General features: G+C 44.6%; 1 long non-coding RNA gene across 1 annotated transcript; it reads right to left on the bottom strand.

Moving 5' to 3' along the window:
* Nucleotides 1-6,540: 6,540 nt before the first annotated feature.
* On the bottom strand, nt 6,541-8,691 carry LOC117816402. Its single transcript, XR_004631949.1, has 2 exons — nt 8,627-8,691; nt 6,541-7,258 (listed from the first exon to the last, which is right to left on the bottom strand). It is a non-coding gene; the product is annotated as an uncharacterized LOC117816402 (long non-coding RNA).
* Nucleotides 8,692-19,836: the final 11,145 nt, after the last annotated feature.

Below are 19,836 nucleotides of genomic sequence, written 5' to 3'. Positions count from 1 at the left end.
CGGAGGTTGCCACTTGGTTCTATATCTTATTTTGGCTAGCTGCAACCTAAACTCATACAGAAGCACTTATGATAAGAGTTTGACTGATTAGTGGTGTCACAAACTGAGCAGATTTCGTGTCCGTCCTGTGTAATTCTCAATTGGCTTTTTGAGTAGCCTGCAGTCTCATTCTGGGATTACTCCATCATACATTTACATCTTTGTAAATATCTGTTTATTGAAAAGTGTTGCAGGTGCAACAATGTGGAAAACATTTCAATGTTTTTACTCTGTTTATTGCTTAGTTCAAGCTTCACAGGACAAAAGAAGACAAAAAAAGGATGTTGTCCCTCGTTGAAATTTTGGAGACTAAATGTTTTCCTTGCATTTGTCAAAATCCTGAAATTAGGGTTCTATATCCTATTTTGGCCAGCTACAATGTCAAATCATACTGAAGCGCTTGTGAGAAGATTCACCAATTAGTGATGTCACGAATTGAGCAAATTTCGTGTCCTCCCGTGTAATTCTCGTGTGGACTTTTTGAACAGGATTCAGAGTAGCCTGCAGTCTCATTCTGGGATTACTCCATATACATTTACTTCTTTTTAAATATCTGTTTATTGAAAAGGGTTGCCGGTGCAGCAATGTGCAAAACATTTGAATGGTTTTGCAAAGACATTGTTTTACTGTTTATTGCTTAGTTCAAGCTACACAGGACAAAAGAAGACAAAAAACATGGATGTTGTCCCTCGTTTGAAATTTTGGAGACTAAATTTACTTGCATTTGTCAAAATCCTGAAATTAGGGTTCTATATCCTATTTTGGCCAGCTGCAACCTGAACTCATAGGAAGCACTTGTGGGGAGAGTTTGACCAATTAGTGATGTCACAAATTGAGCAAATTTCGTGTCCCTTCTGTGCAATTCTCATGTGACTTTTTGAACAAGCCTTTCAGAGCAGCCTGCAGTCTCATTCTGGATCACTCTGACATACATTTACCTCTTTCTTTATATCTGCTTATTGAAAAGGCTGCAGGTGCAACAATGTGGAAAAAATAGATTTTTTTGCAAAGAGTTGGTTGCTTAGTTCAAGCTTCACAGGAAAAAAGAAGACCAAAAAAACACGGATTTCGTTCCCAAAGAAGGCAATTTTCAATAAATACTTACAATGAAAAACATCTCCAGAAGGTCCACGAAAAAGGAAAAACCCTCTGCAGGGCAAATGAGAGCCAAGTTGGCTGTAAGACAAAACAGCAAATCAATGATACAATCCGAGGCTGTGCAGGATGAATGCATTAATGTATTTCTGCAGGAAAACTACACAAGTCTCTCTCTCCCATCCCCTACAGAGCCAAATAACTCTCTTTCTTTTTATGAAAAAAATCAAGGAGGAGTGAGCTTTTGTGAAGAGCCTTTTGAGTGTATGCTTCGTAACTTCAGCTGAGCTCTTGATTTGTTTGCTTGGCCTTACAAGGAGTGCTCTAAAGGCTTAATTCCTCCACTAAAGCAAAAAAACAAAGCAGACAGACCTCTTACAACGTCCAGATTTTAACTCTAAAAAGCCCTGAAACCATTATTTCACCATGTATCAAATATATGTGCCAGATTAAAGCAAAGGAAGTAAGGCTAGTCCTAACTCTCCACCTGTACCTTGTAAATCTACCTCCAACCTAAAAACGTGCTATTCCAAGACTCCTGCTTTTTGCTCCTAGCACCCACTCCCACTTTACAAGAAATAGCTTTTATTTCCAAACGCTACAGGCAGTTTCCATTTCCTACAAGAAAAAAGATGTTCGCTGATCAATATTTAAAGACCGCAGATGACTGCAGACAAAGGATAGTTTTCCTCACATCCAGGGGCCTTGGTGGCTCAACTATTGATTTATTCAACGTAGATGTTGAGTTTTTCCAAGGTTGACATCTAATCTTTTAACCACTTAAGTTGTCCCTGTATTACTGGAGTCAGCTGATTCACCAAAACCAATTACTTTGCATAATTTAAGATGATCTTTTATATAGATGGAGTAGACCATGAAATGGAGTTTTAAGCGGAAAAATTTCTGCTAGAAATGAGACATTGATTGGTATTTTGCTCATTTGGATTCTATTCAGCCATCCTAAAGCAGCACTGCAGCTGGGGAATCCCAATTTACACACTCTAAGCCATCCCCTCACTGTCACAAGAAAGACGCAATCAGACTCAAGAAGCCTCTACATTTATCTCTGTTTTCTATTTAAAGAGAGAAAACCAGCAGCAGCAGCGAGAGGGATTGATTCACAGTTCATGAGGGTTGTCTGTTGTCTGCCGCCCAACACCAAGGTTAAAGCTCCAATCTGTGATCAGTGAGTCCCCTTTGTCAGACAGGTCACAGGTCTACCGAGAGCAGGAGATGGTGGGAGATGGTGGTTGTTCTTTCACATGAATGTCACTCTCATCTCGCGTCGAGTCGTGACCAGGAGGAACTGAGGCATTCAGCCAAATGACACGTCTTCTACTTACTGACTGAATCGAGCGGTGCAATCGTCTTAATGCATGGAACGACCCATGACCGGAGTGTGTCTGCTTGAAATGGAAACATTGCAAGATTCAGGTTTGCGTAATCAATTCAGACTCTTAAAGAGACAGAAAAGGAAAAGTAATGTTCATGTTGGTCCCTTAAAGCTCACTTGAAGGACTTCAAGTTTGCGCCTATTTTGATGAACCCAGTTGAGAGCAGTAAGGGCCGATTCACAAGGTCCCAAAAAAAATGGTGTCAACCAAAACAGAGGGCATTAGAACCTTAAAGATAATCTTCAGTTATCCAGATCTGACCCCAAACAGAAGGAGGCGACTCTCTGGTGTCTGAGGGGGGAGGGTGCAGACCAGTAGAATGGATACAGAGGTGGAAAAAACACCAAAACAAACTTGGTGAGCCCTCCAGGAGAGCCTGCACCAGTACACTACACAAATGATCCAGAATCAGACCCCAGTTAGAGGAAGGCAACTTTCTGGTGTCTGAGGGAGGGGTGTGCAGACCAGTAGAGATGGATACAGAGGTGGAAAAATACCAAAACATCAAAAAATGGCGAGTGCTCCAGGAGAGCCTGCACCAGTACTCTACATGAATGATCAAGAATCTTACCCAAATTAGAGGGAGGGAACTCTCTGGTGTCTGAGGGGGAGGTGGCGGACCAGTACAGATGGATGCAGAGGCGGAAAAACACCTAAACCAACATGGTGTGCGCTCCAGGAGAACCTGTACCAGTACACTACACAAATGATCCAGACTCTGACCCCAAACAGAAGGAGGCGAATGTTCGTTGTCTGAAGGGGGACGGTGCAGACCAATACAGATGATGCAGAGGCGGAAAAACAACAAAACAAACTTGGCGAGCCGTCCAGGAGAGCCTGCACCAGTACACTACACAAATGATCCAGAATCTGACCCTAAACAGAGGGAGGCAACTCTGGTGTCTGAGGGGGGATGGTGCAGACCAGTATAGATGGATGCAGAGGCGGAAAAACACCAGTAAATGGCGAGTGCTCCAGGAGAGCCTGCACCAGTACATACACAAATGAACCAGAATCAGACCCCAGTTAGAGTAAGGCAACTTTCTGGTGTTTGAGGGGTCAGGGTGCAGACCAGAGCGGATAGATGCAGAGGCGGAAAAACACCAAGACAAACTTGGTGAGCCCTCCAGGAGAGCCTGCACCAGTACACTACACAAATGATCCAGAATCAGACCCCAGTTAGAGGAAGGCAACTTTCTGGTGTCTGAGGGAGTAGGGTAAAGACCAGTATAGATGGATACAGAGGCGGAAAATCACCAATAATGGCAAGTGCTCCAGGAGAGCCTGCACCATACACTACACAAATGAACCAGAATCAGACCCCAGTTAGAGGAAGGCAACTTTCTGGTGTTTGAGTGGTCAGGGTGCAGACCAGAACGGATAGATGCAGAGGTGGAAAAACACCAATAAATGGCGAGTGCTCCAGAAGAGCCTAGACCAGTTCACTCTCCAAATAATCCAGAATCTGACCCAAAACAGAAAGAGATGAGTATTTGTTGTCTGAAGGGTCAGGCTGCAGACCAGTACAGATGGATGCAGAGGCGGAAAAAAAACAGTACACTACCCAAATTACCTAGAATCTGACCCTAAGCAGAAGAGGGCAACAGCATGTCTTAAATTTAAGTTATTTTTACTCTTTTGACTTTCGTGTGTAGACTTGCTGCGCGACACGCACACATCAACGCAGAGGTATGTGGAGCTCATGTCTGCGTCAGCCCCTGCTGCGTAGGGGCAATGCAGAAGTATAAACCAGCCTTTAAGGAGAGTTGGCTTCTGTCCAAGTTCTTAGTTTTAAATTTGATCCTGATTCGTGCCATCATTGTGCCATTTTTGAGCAAGGCCAACATTCTTGTTGACTCCGATTTTCCTTGTTTATCCGACACAGTAAGTTGGCCTTAGTTTGAAGTTGCTCTATGGCGAAAAAAGTTAGCCTCATGGGTCATGTATTTAAGGTGCTGTTGTGTAATGTGGAGAGGACAGGGAAGGGTAGTGGCAGCTGGTAAGAAGTCCCAGTATGCCAAGGGGTTAAAGTTGAAAGTGGTGGAAGTGCTTACCTGATTCCACTTAAAGCCCTAGTGGCCTTGCATATTTATGAACGCTAACTACAACCTTGACATGATGGCTTCAGACCACACCGGCCATGTTCAGTTTGATAAGTTCATGTGATTTCTCCATATGGATGCTTTCACACTCACGCACGCCATCGCATTTCATTTCAGTCCCTGAGGTACGAGGCTCTCCCTCTAAATCTGTTTTCCCTCTGGATTCCGCCACTCGAAATCTCCTCCTCGACAGTTATTGTTCTTTCCTGGTGCGGCGGCCATTCAGAGCGAGCTGTCCTTTTAGATTGTTGTTGGGTTTTTTTGCATTCAGGAGGAAACAAAACAGCTGGAGGCGCCAAGTCAGGACTGCTTGATGCACTCTGATTGACGCCGAACGACGGAGGGATGTGGCGTTTTTATGAAGGGTATTCATGAGCATGTTTATGGATCAAGTGTTGTCTCGTTTAACATCCTCAGTCCCTCCAGCTGTGATCTACCAAGAAATACAACAGCCAAACCCTGCAGATTTTAAAACCATTATCTATTGATTCTTCAACACACATGTTCTGGCAACCTGAGCATGAAAAGTGAGCGCAGGAAGAGGTGAGACAAAAGAAAGAGACACCACAGTTCAATCGTTCCATATTTCCATGATATGATTCTCACTGATTCCAGCTTTGTAAGCAGGATCATGATAGAAAACTGGTGATGAATGAAATTATATGCCGAGCAGAACCCCCAAGACTCCCCCCACCCCCTAAAAAAAACCCTGAATACATTCAGTGAAAGTGTTAGTTTCACGTCGAGAATACCAATGAGCGAGCACCTGGATTTTTTTCATGGGGTGGGGGTGTGTGGAGGCTTTGATGACGAGTGTGAATCCAATGTTCACTCTGTGGTGCGACCGCGAACATATGAAGCAACTTGGAGGAAAGATGGAGGGATGAAGAGGGGGAGGGATGGAAAAGCATGTCTGAGACTTCTCATTTTCATGCCAGTGAAGCCGGTTGAGCTGGACTTTGTCTCCAAAACCAAGACAGAGAAGGAGACAGAGACTGGTTATGATGCATCAACATGTTGCTCTGCTCTTCCTTCTTCTTCTTTTAAACCTGAATACATTCAAGTTAAAAAACCCAAAGTGCCTTAGAATCCTCCCCCGCTCTTATTACTGTACCAGTTTGAGGTTTGATAACACTAATTGCTCTGCCCACAAAGCCTCCAAGCTGACACATGTCACAGTTTGACATCCCATCATCAGCGGGGACCAAGCCAGCCTTGGATACTAAAAATACCCGCACTCAAGGCTCATCCATGCTCTTTGGGTACACGCCTCCACCAAATGTTGCACTTGTGGCTCCGTCTCGTGTGTGTGCAGCTCAAGGAATTGATGTTCAGTCTCTCTCAGAGTGTGTCGCTGAAAGGCAGAGGAGAGGCACGGGAAGAGGAGGAGGAGAAGAGCATGGTCCCAAAAATGTCCCATAAGCTTTAATCCCCCTCCCCTGAGGACAGGTGGATTAGTGGGACGTTCAATGAACACACAGGGACGCGCACGTTCACACATTCACACACACACAATCGCACAACTAGATGAATTAATTTACAGTTTGCTGCATCCCTCACAGAGCTTGGATGAACTGAAAAGCCTCCAGCAGAGCAGAGCAGAGCAGGGATGGACACGCGAGCAGCCACACCCTCTCTGAATGAAAGCAGCAGCACACATGGGAAGGGGGAAAAAAAGAAGCTGAGCACGCCTCTTTACAAGCCATTAAACCGAGGCTGAACACATGAAAACATGCTATCTGTTCCACAGCGACAGATCCAAGGGATGAAAACAAAACCTGCTTGATTTTTGCGCAAATCTTTCTGATTGCGGACGCCTCATTCTTCACCATAGAGCATTTTAACACATGGAAAGGATTATGAGCAATTATGACGTCCAGCTGAATAAAGGAAAGGCAGATTCTGAAAGCTTAAACTGCAGTAAATCACTTTATTTTGGCGTTTTTACTGCGCCTTAGACGCTCGGATGCGTAAATACGCATACCCACGAACACCCAACCTCTTCATCCACTGCAATACAACACATTCTGTGCATTTCCTTATGTATAGGTTGCATTATGATGTTGCACACACTTATTTTTCAGCACCCCAACCCCTCAGTACCTGTCTTATTCTCCATTGTCTCTCCAAAAACTAGATTTCCCTCAAACTTTCATTTTCATCCAAAAGCGTCTGTTTTCACTGTCGCTCCCCTGTCACCAACTTTCAATTCCCCCCTCACACACAACTACAACAAGAGCTCGGATCTCCCTCCCTCCCTCCACTGACCAGCCGTGCCAGGGATGCAAGGACGCACCAGATATTCACATTTCACAGAAGCAGGTTCACTCACCAGTGAAGACATCCGTTTAGTCCGCAGCAGTTTGAGATGCCCCCCTCTTGTTTTATAGCAACATCCTCCTTCCTTCCTTATCTTTCATTCAGAGTGTCCGTGTCTTTTATTTGAGCGCTTCTCCTGCTCGTCTTCTGAGTGGAGGCACGCGCACAGCCGTGAGGAGAGGAGACGGGCAGTCAAGTGTCGGCGCGCGTTTAGTCCAACTGGAGCCAGGCTCTCTGTCGCTGTGAGATCAAGCATGGAGGCAACGGACACGCTCGGTGGTCCATTGTGGTCCGAGGTGCAACCAGGAGCTTCATGAAGCAACACAGAATAAAAACATAAACGACAATAAGTCCGTGTTGGAGATCCAGAAGAGATATAAACATGTGGGTTAATGTGTGAGGTTGATTTGAGCTCCTTTAAGGAAAGTTTTCACAGCGGAGAGCAGAGCGCGCAGGAGACTACAGACACGGCGATAACGTTTTCTTCAATGACAGAGAGAGAGGGAGGGAGAGAGAGAGGAGAGAGAGAGAGAGAGAGAGAGAGAGAGAGAGAGGGGGAGAGGGGAGGGGGAGAGGGAGAGAGAGAGGGAGAGAGAGGGGAGAGAGAGAGAGAGAGGGAGAGAGAGGGGAGAGAGGGAGAGAGAGAGAGGAGGAGGAAGGGGGGGAGGGAGAGAGGGGGGGGGAGGGAGGGAGAGAGAAAGAGAGAGACAGGGAGAGAGAGAGAGGGGGGGGGAGAGAAAGATGAGGAGAGGGGGAGAGAGGGGGGGAGAGAAAGAGATGATATATATATATAGAGAGAGAGAGAGAAGAAGAGGAGATAGATAGAGAGTGTGGGGAGAGAGAGAGGTGGGAGAGAGAGGTGGGAGAGAGAGAGAGAAAGATAGAGAGAGTGGGGTGAGAGGGAAAGAGAGAGAAAGAGAAGGAGATAGGGAGAGAGGGGAGGGAGAGAGGGAGAGAGAAAGAGAGAGCAGGGAGAGAGAGGAGAGAGAGAGAGAGGGGGAGAGAGAGAAATATAGAGAGAGTGGGGGTGAGAGGGAAAGAGAGAGGGGGAGGGGGAGAGGAGAGAAAGAGAGGGAGAGAGAGAGAGAGAGGGGAGATAGAAAGAGGGGGGGAGAGAGAGAGATGTGGGAGAGAGAAAGAGAAGATAAAGAAGGAAGAAGGAGAGAGAGGGGAAAAAGAAAGAGAGGGAAGAGAGAGGTGGGGAGAGAAAGAGGGAGAGAGAGAGGGGAAGAGAAGATAGAGACAGAGAGAATGAGACAGAGAAGAGAGAGGGGGGAGAGAGAAGAGATGTGGGAGAGAGAAAGAGAGATAGAGAGAAAGAGAAGGAGAGAGAAAGAGAGCCAGAGAGAGAGGGAGGGAGAGGGTTAGAGAGAGAGAAAGAGAGAGAGAGAGAGGGGAGAGAAAGAGAGAGAGAGAGAAAGAGAGAGACAGAAAGAGAGAGGAAAGAGCGAGAGAGTGCTGCAGACTCCGACTCGCTTCATCGACCACAAGTTGACTTCCCATCCCCTCACACTGTGACGCTTCAACAAGGTCTGAAATCCAAACATGCTCCTGCAAATTCAGGGATTCTTAAAGCCTTTTGTGCAGCGTGCAAATGAAATACAAGCAGCGCAGCAGCCGGAGGCAATATTAGGATTATGCCTGTTATATTTTCATGCAGCTGGAGTGTGGTGTCACCTGAAGATAGAGCGCAGCTGCTGCTGTTGCTGCTCTGGGGAGTTATGGCGAGTCAAAACAACTCTGCAGTGGAGAAAAAAAAAAATTTAATTAAGTTGTTTTTGTTTTCTGATTTTAGTTTTTCAGAATTTGGCTCTGAAATTCTAACTGCAATGGAAGAAAATAAACTGTATTTTATTTACTTCAAAAATGGACAGACAGCCTTTAGGAGCCCAGTCTGCAGATTCTCATTCAATCACCTGTGCAAGTCATGTACCGCTGAGTTTCCCCCTTCTTCTTGGATGAGTGTAAATCAAGGAATCAAGTCCTTCCACCCACACCACCACCACGACTTCTTTTTACCCCTTCACGTCTGACATAAGCAAACATAGGAGGTCTAGACCACTCTATGTTAAATTATGAACAGAGACCCAACACCAAGACAGGATAAGACTCAGTCTTACCCCACCTTAATCCACCATGTGCATTGCACCTGGCAGTATTTAGCAAGTTACAGCGGTGAGGAAAAACTTCCTTTAACAGGCAGAAACCTCAGGCAGAACCAGACTCATGTTAGACACACATCTGCTGAGACCAAGTTGGGTCTGGAAAGAGGGATAGAGGAATAAGAGAGAGGTGATAGTGATGAGAAGAGTAGTAGTAGCTGTTGCCGCTGGAGCCTTTTAACAGGCAGAAACCTCCAGCAGGACCGACTCATGTTAGCCTCAACTGATATGTTTACATGCACAAACACAAAATTTGGGATACTTAAGTAACCCGATCAAATCCAGGATACTGAAGCCCAGTCAATATAGATGAAAATGTGTCCAGATTATGGCGTGAAACTAGATGTTTTCAGGCAGAAACCTCGAGCAGAACCAGACTCATGTGAGACACACATCTGCTGAAACTGCGTTGGGGTTGGAAAGAGGGATAAAGGAGAATAAGAGAGAGAGGGAGAGAGGTAATAGTGATGAATGAGTAGTGTAGCTGTTGCGCTGGAGTCCAGCTCGTCCGTATCAGCTGGAGCCCTTTAACAGGCAGAAACCTCCAGCAGGACCAGACTCATGTTAGCCTCAACTGATATGATGTTTACATGCACAAACACAAAATTTGGGATACTTGAGTAACCCGATCAAAACCAGGATACTGAAGCCCAGTCAATATAGATGAAAATGTGTCCAGATTATGGGCGTGAAACTAGATGTTTTCAGGCAGAAACCTCGAGCAGAACCAGACTCATGTGAGACACACATCTGCTGAAACTGCGTTGGGGTTGGAAAGAGGGATAAAGGAGAATAAGAGAGAGAGGGAGAGAGAGGTAATAGTGATGAGATGAGTAGTAGTAGCTGTTGCGGCTGGAGTCCAGCTCGTCCGTATCAGCTGGAGCCCTTTAACAGGCAGAAACCTCCAGCAGGACCAGACTCATGTTAGCCTCAACTGATATGATGTTTACATGCACAAACACAAAATTTGGGATACTTGAGTAACCCGATCAAAACCAGGATACTGAAGCCCACTCAATATAGATGAAAATGTGTCCAGATTATGGGCGTGAAAGTAGATTTTTCAGGCAGAAACCTTGAGCAGAACCAGACTCATGTGAGACACACATCTGCTGAAACTGCGTTGGGGTTGGAAAGAGGGATAAAGGAGAATAAAGAGAGAGAGGGATGACAGTGGTGAGATGGATAGTAGTAGTTGTATCAGCTGGAGTCTGGCACGTCCACAGCAGGAGGACGTCTACTGCAGCTCAGAGGGGCCTACGAGACAAAGGAGCTCAGGGACTCCAGAAAGGACTATGGTTAGTAACTTTAACTGGAGTGTTCAAGTGTGCATGGACTTCCTGTTGACTGGTCTCTGTATGCCCAACCCTGAAGCTAACCAAGACCTGTGCTCCAAGTGTCGTTCATTTCTAAACATGGACAAAAGTGGCTTAACAGACCTCAGTTTTTAACATTTTTCTGTTCTTTGACCACTCAAAGCCCTTTGTATCAACATTTATTCAGTCACACAGTCAAAGTCACCTTCAGTACAAGCTAATCCTATTCAGATGCCTTTTGTGAAGCAACTGTAAGCTATGGGGTTCATAGCCTTGCCCAAGGACACTTTGGCATGCAAACTGTGGGATCAAACTGCTTCTAATTCAGAGACGACAGACTCTACCTCTAAGCCATGGCTGCCTTCAGAGCAATAGTAGGACATGACAACAGATGAGTGGAACAGAACACTTTCAAGTGGACGCATCAACCGAGCAGCAAGAAATGCTTTAGTCTGACTTTTATACCTAAAGCCGAAACTCACACCGACACCTGTAGGTCATACGTCACTTGTTGTGACGCATTTACTTCCGTTGACTGGTGGTTAAAATAGATCCCTTCCTTCTGTCCATAAAGGGAACTGCATGGGCGGTTCCCATAGGGGGGGTACGACTCAAATAGACTTCAAGAATGTATGTTTTGAACTTTGCTGTGTTATTTTGAGCAGGATGCTCCATTACACCAATCTTCACTCTCACACCGTACATAGCAGCAGAGCGAAGATATTTGTCTGACCCCGTTTTTTTTTTTTGATTTCAAACTCCTTTTATTGTCTCATTCGGTCTTTCCAATCATGAGCCAGCCGAGATCAACAAGACACAACACATAAAGAAGCTAACACATGCTCAGCACAGGATGTTCCCAAACACCAGCTCCTGGTTCTCCACAGAGCACAGCCCCTGTTTGAGTCCCCACAGGTGTGTGAACTCATTCAGGCCGTGGATCAGACTGGAGTACTTAAAATCGGTCTTCAGGACCTGAGGATCCACGTCCTCAGAGCACTCCAGCTGGGTCCCTCTGCTCACATAAATGGCCAGCTTAGCCTGACCCAACAGAAAGTTCATCAGCTGACACTTCACCTTGTCTCTTTTACCGTACCTGTGCCCCAGGATGAACACCTGAAGAGAGAACACCTCATCGAACAGGACAAACAAGTGGGCCAAAAACACCGGCCCGACCCACCCGACCCCTCGGGCTTGCACGGTCAGGTGAATCTGGACTCCCCTCAGCAAGCAGTTGCGTCAACTGCACGAGCATTGGCTTGCGTGTAAAGTGATAATACAGGACCTCTATAAGGTTGCATCATTCCTCTGACCAAAATTTAACCAGCTGAGAATGTTGTCACTCAGACAGGGAGGCCATACATGCTCATGCTCATGCCCGCACTCTTCTACAAGCTACGCACGGTGCTGCAGGTGCACGACGAGATGTGGAGACTCGAGACCCAGAGCTCTCCAGAGACGAGCACGGTCATCCTCCGGCAAAAAGAGCGACTTTTGAGGAGTGGGAAAATGTACAGCAAGCTGACTGGGAAGACGACGAGGTATCTCGCTACATTAAAGTGACTGTCAAACATTCATGTTTGTTTGTGTTTTTAACTTTCACTATGAGAATGTTTTGGTGTTTTCTTACCGCTGAGGGAGACATGAGTTGACGTAGTGCAAAACACAAACGATGTGCTGAGGACCGGTTTTGAATCAGTCACCATCATATGGTCGCGAATCAGCGGCGCTCGTGCGTCATTTTGGAGGAGCTCGAGGGGAAGGGGGGAGGGGTTAGAGTCCTGAGGAAATGCTACATTCAAATTCATGCTAGTTTTCCGTGGCTAACCAACCCTAGCTTTAATCTGAATAAAATAATACACTCTACATTCTATAGCAATATTCAGCGAAACCTAAGTCCTCCATGAGAAACAGTAAAAATAATTTTTTGCAGCATGCTAGGCTAGGTGTAGCAGTAGCATGGCTAATTTTAAACCACTGCTCTTGGCAGGATCTCTTCTTGCACTTATAAAAGAAAGGAAAAAATGTTGACTGATCAAATTTCCAAATATAGTGACCAAAAGCAGGAAAGATGTAAACCTGCGTGTCAAATATTCAGTATTAGCATGGTGTGATAAGGTTAGCCCAAAAGGGGAAATGTATTGGGTTGTTGCACACATCCAGCAGGGTATAGAGTATAGAGTGGTCGAATTAACATTGTCGACCTTTAAAAAGTTGAAGGATAGTTTGATATCCGTGGCACACACATATTCTGCTCTTGTTTGAACACCACATGGTGCTTCTTGGCCATATCCCTCCCTTTCTGCTTGCAACAAAAGCAGCTTTGAATACAGCTTCTGTTGTACAAAAAGGGCCTGCAGAATAAGAAATATGTAAGTCTGAGTTCTAGTCCGTGCTCTTGTTTTCTCTCTCTTGCCTCGACTACTTCAACCCCCTCCTGTGCAAATGTGTCTGCATCTGCCACCCGACCTCTGCAGCTCATCCAGAATGCAGCAGCCTGGCTGGTTTTCAATTTACCCAAGTTCTCTCCCACACAACAGCACTCCTCCACATCCTGCTCTGGCTCCAGGTGGCTGCTCAAATTTCCTATTCAAGTCGCCAGTACTCACCAACTGCAATACAAATGGACTCGGATTCATGCTTCATCCAGGACATGGTCACAACCACTCACTGTTCCGGCTGCACGGTGGCGGAACAAGACTCCCCAGTGACTTCAGGACTGCAGGAACTCTTCATTTCTCCTGTTGCAGATTTGAATCTTACTTCTTTTAGACTCTGCTGATCTGTGAGGAAGAAACGTCTCATTGTTTTGAGCTCATCAGAGTTGACGCAGCTGCATGACCCTGCAGTTTAATGGTTGTATCCACTCGCTTAAATGTAGTTTTTGATAAAAACGGGAGGCTAAATAATGTAATTACCTCTGCTTCTGTACATGCTCACAGTCCTTGGTAGATGTCTAATCAGGCAAACTAAGTGAAAACACCTGCTGTGTGAAGCATTATGTGTTTGTCCTTTCAAAGTAAGGTCACCTAAGCCTTCCAATCAATTAAACCACATCCCTGTGACAAAACATGGCGTTGAAAGCGCCAGATAAATGACTCTAACTTCTCCAAACTCAGTGCATCAGTGTTTTTTGTTGGCTGATCCTGCACCTTCTGTGCGTCCAAGGTTGAAGAAGATGAGCTCTGACGTGCGAGTTCACTGGAGTCGGGTAAAAGTTCGCCTGAATCAGGAAACTCTTGCTTTCATTTAACTTTAGAAGAAGTGAAAGTAGGCAAAGCTAATACTGCTATGTAGAGCCATAGTCGGGCCTTAAAAGTTAGACTCAACCCGAGAGAATTCTGCCCGAACCCGTCCGAACGACCTAGATTTTTTTATAGCCCGAACCCGTTTACAGCCTGACTGCCCCGCCTGATTTTGCAGTTTTCGGTAGGATGGTCTGTTGATCTTTCACCAGCCAAGAACATCAGTTTCAGTTAAAAACACAAACAAACATGAAATGTACGCTTTGCAGGAGGCAGGGAAGACCGGCAGGACAGGATTTGATTGGTTTCATCATTTGTCTCCTGATGGCAGGGATTGGTTGGTGTTTCCCAGGTTTACTCCGGCTGTAGATAGCGGCTTTTGTTTTGCTCTTTTTTTAAGAACACATTATGTATTGATTACCATCAGGACATAAAGATCATTTTAACCAGTATAACAAAAAGTGGATCTAAATCTGACTACCAACCCAGCTTTAAGTTGTAGCTAGCTAGCTAGCTAGCTTGTTAGATGCAACTTAGGTCTGTATTGCTGGTGGCTTCTTATCATGATGACAAAATATTTCATGAGGATGTGAATGATGGTTCCAAACATGTGTAGGGAGTGACCTGAATGACTAGCTTGTTAGCTGCAACTGAGCTTTATCTTGCTGCTAACTTTTTGTGTATAATAAAATTAGATCTTTTGGGGATATTGATAACTAACTCATCAATTTATACATCCAAAAAACAAATATAGCAGAGTGATCGAGCTTGCTAGCTAGCTGCAAAGTGAAATGGTTGGGATCAAAGACTGTTTAATAAATGGACGTATTATTGGTTGGTGTTTTCCCAAGTTTACTCCGGCTGTAGATAGTGGCTTTTGTTACACTCTTTTTTTAAGAACACCTTATGTATTGATTGCCATCAGGACATAAAGATCATTTTAACCAGTATAACAAAAGTGGATCTAAATCTGATTACCAACCCCAGCTTTAAGTGTTACAGGATCGTCTCCACTTAATATTTCACACCAAAAGTTAAAGTTATCCCAATGACAACAAAATCGTCATCCGTTCAAAGGAATATGTATTTTGTGGCACCTCTAAGGGCGGGAAAACTTACATTTGTACAGGTCATGAATGGTGTCTGTAATGCTCATATTGATATGCAGTGTGTTTAGAAATCATGTGTCAGTGTGCAGGATGTTAAAACATCAACAACTTATGAAATGAAGAGGTCTGAGCAAAATAAAGAACGTCCCCAGACGACCTAAACCGACGCATGTCCCCACATGAATAGTAAAACAAGAACACACGCACACATACAGAAAGACTGTATGACTATAAATCTAAATACGAATTACCCTCCCATCTCATTAGCTTTTAATTAATTACCTTTCAGGAATGAATCCTTTTATTGCTGCTATATGATATACACACACATACACACACACACACATACTTGCGCACACACTCTCTCACACACACGACAGAAACAGAGGATTTGCTTTCTCTCCCCGTTCAGCCTGCTTCCCCCTCCATGTCTCACTCGGTGCACTGACGCAATTCCCTCCCCAACCAACCGCGATGGATCAAATCCTGCGTCTTAAGCCCTCTGTCACGCTGCTTTGGTTCAACTGTTTATCCTGTTACATTTCATTATGTTACACACCACACACATTATCGGCCTATAATGGAATTCACCTCATTACCACTTGTGTCAGAGGCAGGCGGTGCATTGCGGCGCTTTATGGTTTTTTCGCCGAGGCTCCAGTCAGCCGGAGTGCATGTAATTCATAACTTTTAGGTAAACAATGTGGAGGACTGCAGAGCTGTGCTGCATTGGGTTTGTTGGGAAACTGAGAGGAGGTGCAGAGTATCGGCAGCAGGTTTCTACGGTGGCCCTGAAGGACAAAATAAATGTACAGAAGATGAAACACTTTTGCAAAATTTGGAGACAAATTTACATTTTGGAAAACATTTTTTAGGGTTCCCACTCTTTTCCAGAGATCATTTTCCAGGACATTTTAAGGACATTTTCAGTGATGAACAAGCTGGTATGACAGTCTAAATTTAGTTCCTAATTTAGTTCCTAAATAGTCTAATATGTTCCTCTCAGTGGAAGTCTACATTGAAAGACGTTCAGTCTATGGCTATCCATGAAATCATCTCTTACATGCTTAAAAATGATGGCAAATTGATTATAGAATAATGCAGCCACAGATGTAAAGCACTTTATTGCCATGTAACGATGATGGCCAACTCTCATCTCAGCTTTCTCTTTTCTCAAAAAATATTAAATTAGCTAAGTAAAAAACAAAAGAGCCAGCAAAGGAATCTGGATACTGCCTTACTGAAATGAATAAATAACAATAATAAGAGGATCAGTGCATTAAAGCTGGGGTTGGTAGTCTCGGAAAACCAGCATGAATTTGAATGTAGCTTTTCCTCATGACTCCGTCTAACCCCTCCCCTCCTCCCTCGGAGCTCCTCCAAAACGACGCCCCCCCCTCACATGCACGAGCGTCGATTGTTAAATTGCCTCCAACTTTGCAAAAGTGTTTCATCTTTTGTAAATTTGTTTTCTGAAATAAAAATTTGTTTTTGGCCTTGGTAAAGAGTTTTGCTAATGTCATTTTGTTTCATAAAATGTAAAAATGTTTTCCAAAATGTGAATTTGTCTCCAACTTTGTAAGAGTGTTTCCCCTTTGTAAACTAGTTTTGTCCTTCAGGGCCACCGTAGTTTCAGAGCTCAGAAATGTGTCAGAAATACATTGAGCAGCACAAACATCTGTGTTAACAACCAATTCAGGAATCAAGGGTGGTAACACAAAGGCAACCTGTGCAGCGTAACACATCAGTGGTTATATAAATTCCATTCAATCTCAAATACACCACATCAGGTGTTTGTTGCAGTCGCAGCCAAATATCAGAATCAAAATGTAAAGACAATAACAAACAACTTGATTTTTCCATGTCAAACACACTGCTCAGACTCCTGCAGGACTTTGTTGGTGTTCTCTGTAGTGTGCCCTAAAATCCCTTTATTTTGAAAAAGCTGCCGTGCCAGTTTCAAAGGGTTTCAGGCCTTTTTTCTATAAAACACATTACACATCCCCCCGGGAGCTACTGCCATTGATTGGCTGAGCAAGCTGTTTGTCTTCTAACATCACCTTCAGGCATTTTGTTTTTGTCCAGACACCAAATAAAGTGTGTAAAAACTGATTGAAATTGCAGCACATTGGGATTGAAGGCTTATTCCTAAATGTTATGCAAAGAAGGGCAAAGAAGAACCGACATGCCTCTTACTTATATGCCATTCTACTCATTATTTTGGGTGCTAAACTTAGATCTGTGAAGGTTCTCAGTCATCTAGGTCAGGGGTTCCCAAACATTTCAGCCCGCGACCTCCAAAATATAGGTGCCGAAGACTTGTGTCCCTCAAAGTGATTTAATGTGTCTTCATTTAGCTGGTCTGCAGAAAATGACCCTACCTATGAGCATGTGTCCGTGTTTCCTGTGCCGTTATGAATGAACCTACTGCTACTGATGCTTTTGATAATTAACTGTTCACTAACCCTAAACTTAGGAGTCATCTGGAAACAAAGAAAAGGTAGAAAACTTATTACATTTTCTATTTTCAAGGTTCTATTTCAAAGTTAGCTACTATTTTTGTCCATTGGGGTGGCAGTAGCTCAGTCCATAGGAGCTTGGCTTGGCAACTGAGGGTGATCGGTTTGAGTCTCAGTATGGACAAAGTCTGGCAAGTGGACTGGTGGCTGGAGAGGTGCTGGTTCCCTTGCCTGGGCACTGCCGAGGTTCCCCTTGAGCAAGGCCCCGAACCTCTAACTGCTCGGGGTGCGCTGGTTGATGGCAGCATCCTAACTCTGACATCTCTCCCTAAGTGCATGTCCACTGCATGTTTGTGCATAACATTATATGATATACACCAAACTGTGTGTAGCATGACCAAAAATATACACGAGTAGAAAAATTTAATTTCCCCCCTGGGGATTGATAAAGTACGTTTCTTCTTTCTTCTTCTTCATATTTTTTACTATAATGGTAAAATGTACTATCTTTAGGTAACTTTAAAAACATTCTGGAGACATCTCAGGACCCCCCATTTGTGTCTCGCGACCCTCCAGGGGGTCCAGACCACACTATTGAAACCCCTGATCTAGGTCATGGTGATTCAAAGCTTGATCAAAAGGGCAACTGGACTTGCTACCAGGACTTTCTACCAAGTCCAGTTGCCCTTTCGGATCATTCTTTGAATTTATAAGACTATCATTTCTATCTACACCCTTTGAGCAGTGGCGGTTCTAGACCATTTTTACTGGGGGGGCAAGCTGGGGCCAAGGGTGTGTCAGAGGGACAATTCAACCCTGACAAAAGAGACTGAGAAGGGCGAGGACGTGAGAACAAACTGGCAAAAAATCAGTGCATCCCTTATATGACATATATACTACGTGTACTGTTTACTCCACTGGTGTGGAGGGGGGGCCACCGGGGGGTCCAGGTTCAGTTTTGCAGGGGCACTGGCCCCTGTTGGCCCCTCCCAGAACCGCCACTGCCTTTGAGATCAGCTCTGACTCACATTTGAAACTCTGGTTGGCTACAGACTCAACACAAGCTATCAGAGTGTGGACAACTGTGTTCAACATGGAAAATTATAAATTAATCAAACCGAAATTGTTCCTAGGGGAAATAAGTCGATTCAAATTGTCCAAACTTGCAAGGTTGAAAAAATGCTCAGGGATTGGTTGAATTTGCATGACTTTGTGTAACTCTAAGGGATTGGCCATATTATACAACAGCTTGCACAAGCTCCCTTTGGAATATCTAAGCCCCTTAGCCTATAGCTGCTTAAGCATAGTAATTCCACAACAGCACCCTCTGTCATCACGCCTTTTGTGCTTGCACATTGAGCCCTGAAACTGCTTTATATCTGTGTCCCAGTGTTGTATTTTCACATTGCATTAAAGGTGTTGCAGAACTGCCTCCAATGCTACACATCACCACCATCGTAACACCTCTGACGGCGGATCAGAAGCGTAGCGCTTCGACCTCATGCCTCCAGGTATTACACACTGCAGACGAGGCGTAACAGGGGTGCAAATACCCTGCCTTGAAATGGCAATATGCAACATGCAACACTGTGTTTTTCCCTTACATACAAAGCCAAACAATGAGATATCACATTATGTCAAGCTGTTGAAGACTTGTTGTTCAACTTTAAGGTATAGCATTGCAGTGTTTTCGCCTGATCCCAGCGAGTCAAGGAACAGCTGGTTTCGCTCTAATTGAATTCACCTGCTGCCTCAGTGTAAATCAGTACTTGATCAAAAGGAACTGGTCTCTCTCTCTCCTGAGGACTACAAGACCTTGTTCCAGCAGCTCAGAAATGTGGTGTTGGCATATCTGGATTGAGTCCCGTTTGATTTTTAAAAAGCCTGGACGGTGAGACTTGTCATGAAATGGCTCAGGAGACTCAGGCTGCTCAGTTTTTTTGGATCCTTCATAATTGGAGACACTGAAACAGTGTCAAACCAAGAGTGAAAGTGAGAGTGCATCACAGCTGCTGCTGCAACAGTTCATGGAGTACCAATGTCTTTTTTTCAGATCCTGCAGAGTCTCTTGGCGGTGCACCAGGTTTGGCATTGGAAGTGTTTTGGCTACAGCGAGGTGTTTTCCACTTGCTAACTTTTATTGATGTCTATAAACAGATATTTGCATGAAGAGAGGAAAACGATCTGCTCTCAGACGTTGCTACCATCTCTATCTGTCTTACCTCTCACAGTGAAGTTTGGACCATGATTAAAGGCAATGCACAGAAAAAGAAGTCTTGAATCAACCGCTATCAAATATCCCAATGACTGACACGCTCTGAACATTCTGCATTGTTGACTTTGTGACCTGTGTGCGGCCTTGGCACAAATCAATCATGCATCTCAATCAGCAGAGCAGCACAGCCCTGTTAAGCCCACGTCTGTGATCACTTTGATTTCCCTGTGGACCCCGAAGTGATCATCATGATTATCTCTGTCTGCCTCTTTTTCAATGTGTCTTTCTTTCCCTCCGACGAGAGCAACGCCCGTCCCGAATGACACCGATATCGTAAAGAGCACACCGTCTGTTTAGCTGCTCAATTTCTTTTAACATACA

The sequence above is a fragment of the Notolabrus celidotus genome, chromosome 7, assembly GCF_009762535.1.
Source record: "Notolabrus celidotus isolate fNotCel1 chromosome 7, fNotCel1.pri, whole genome shotgun sequence".
Taxonomy (NCBI): Eukaryota; Metazoa; Chordata; class Actinopteri; order Labriformes; family Labridae; genus Notolabrus; species Notolabrus celidotus.
Note: the sequence above shows the minus strand (reverse complement) of the source record. Positions and strands in the feature narration are given on the sequence as shown.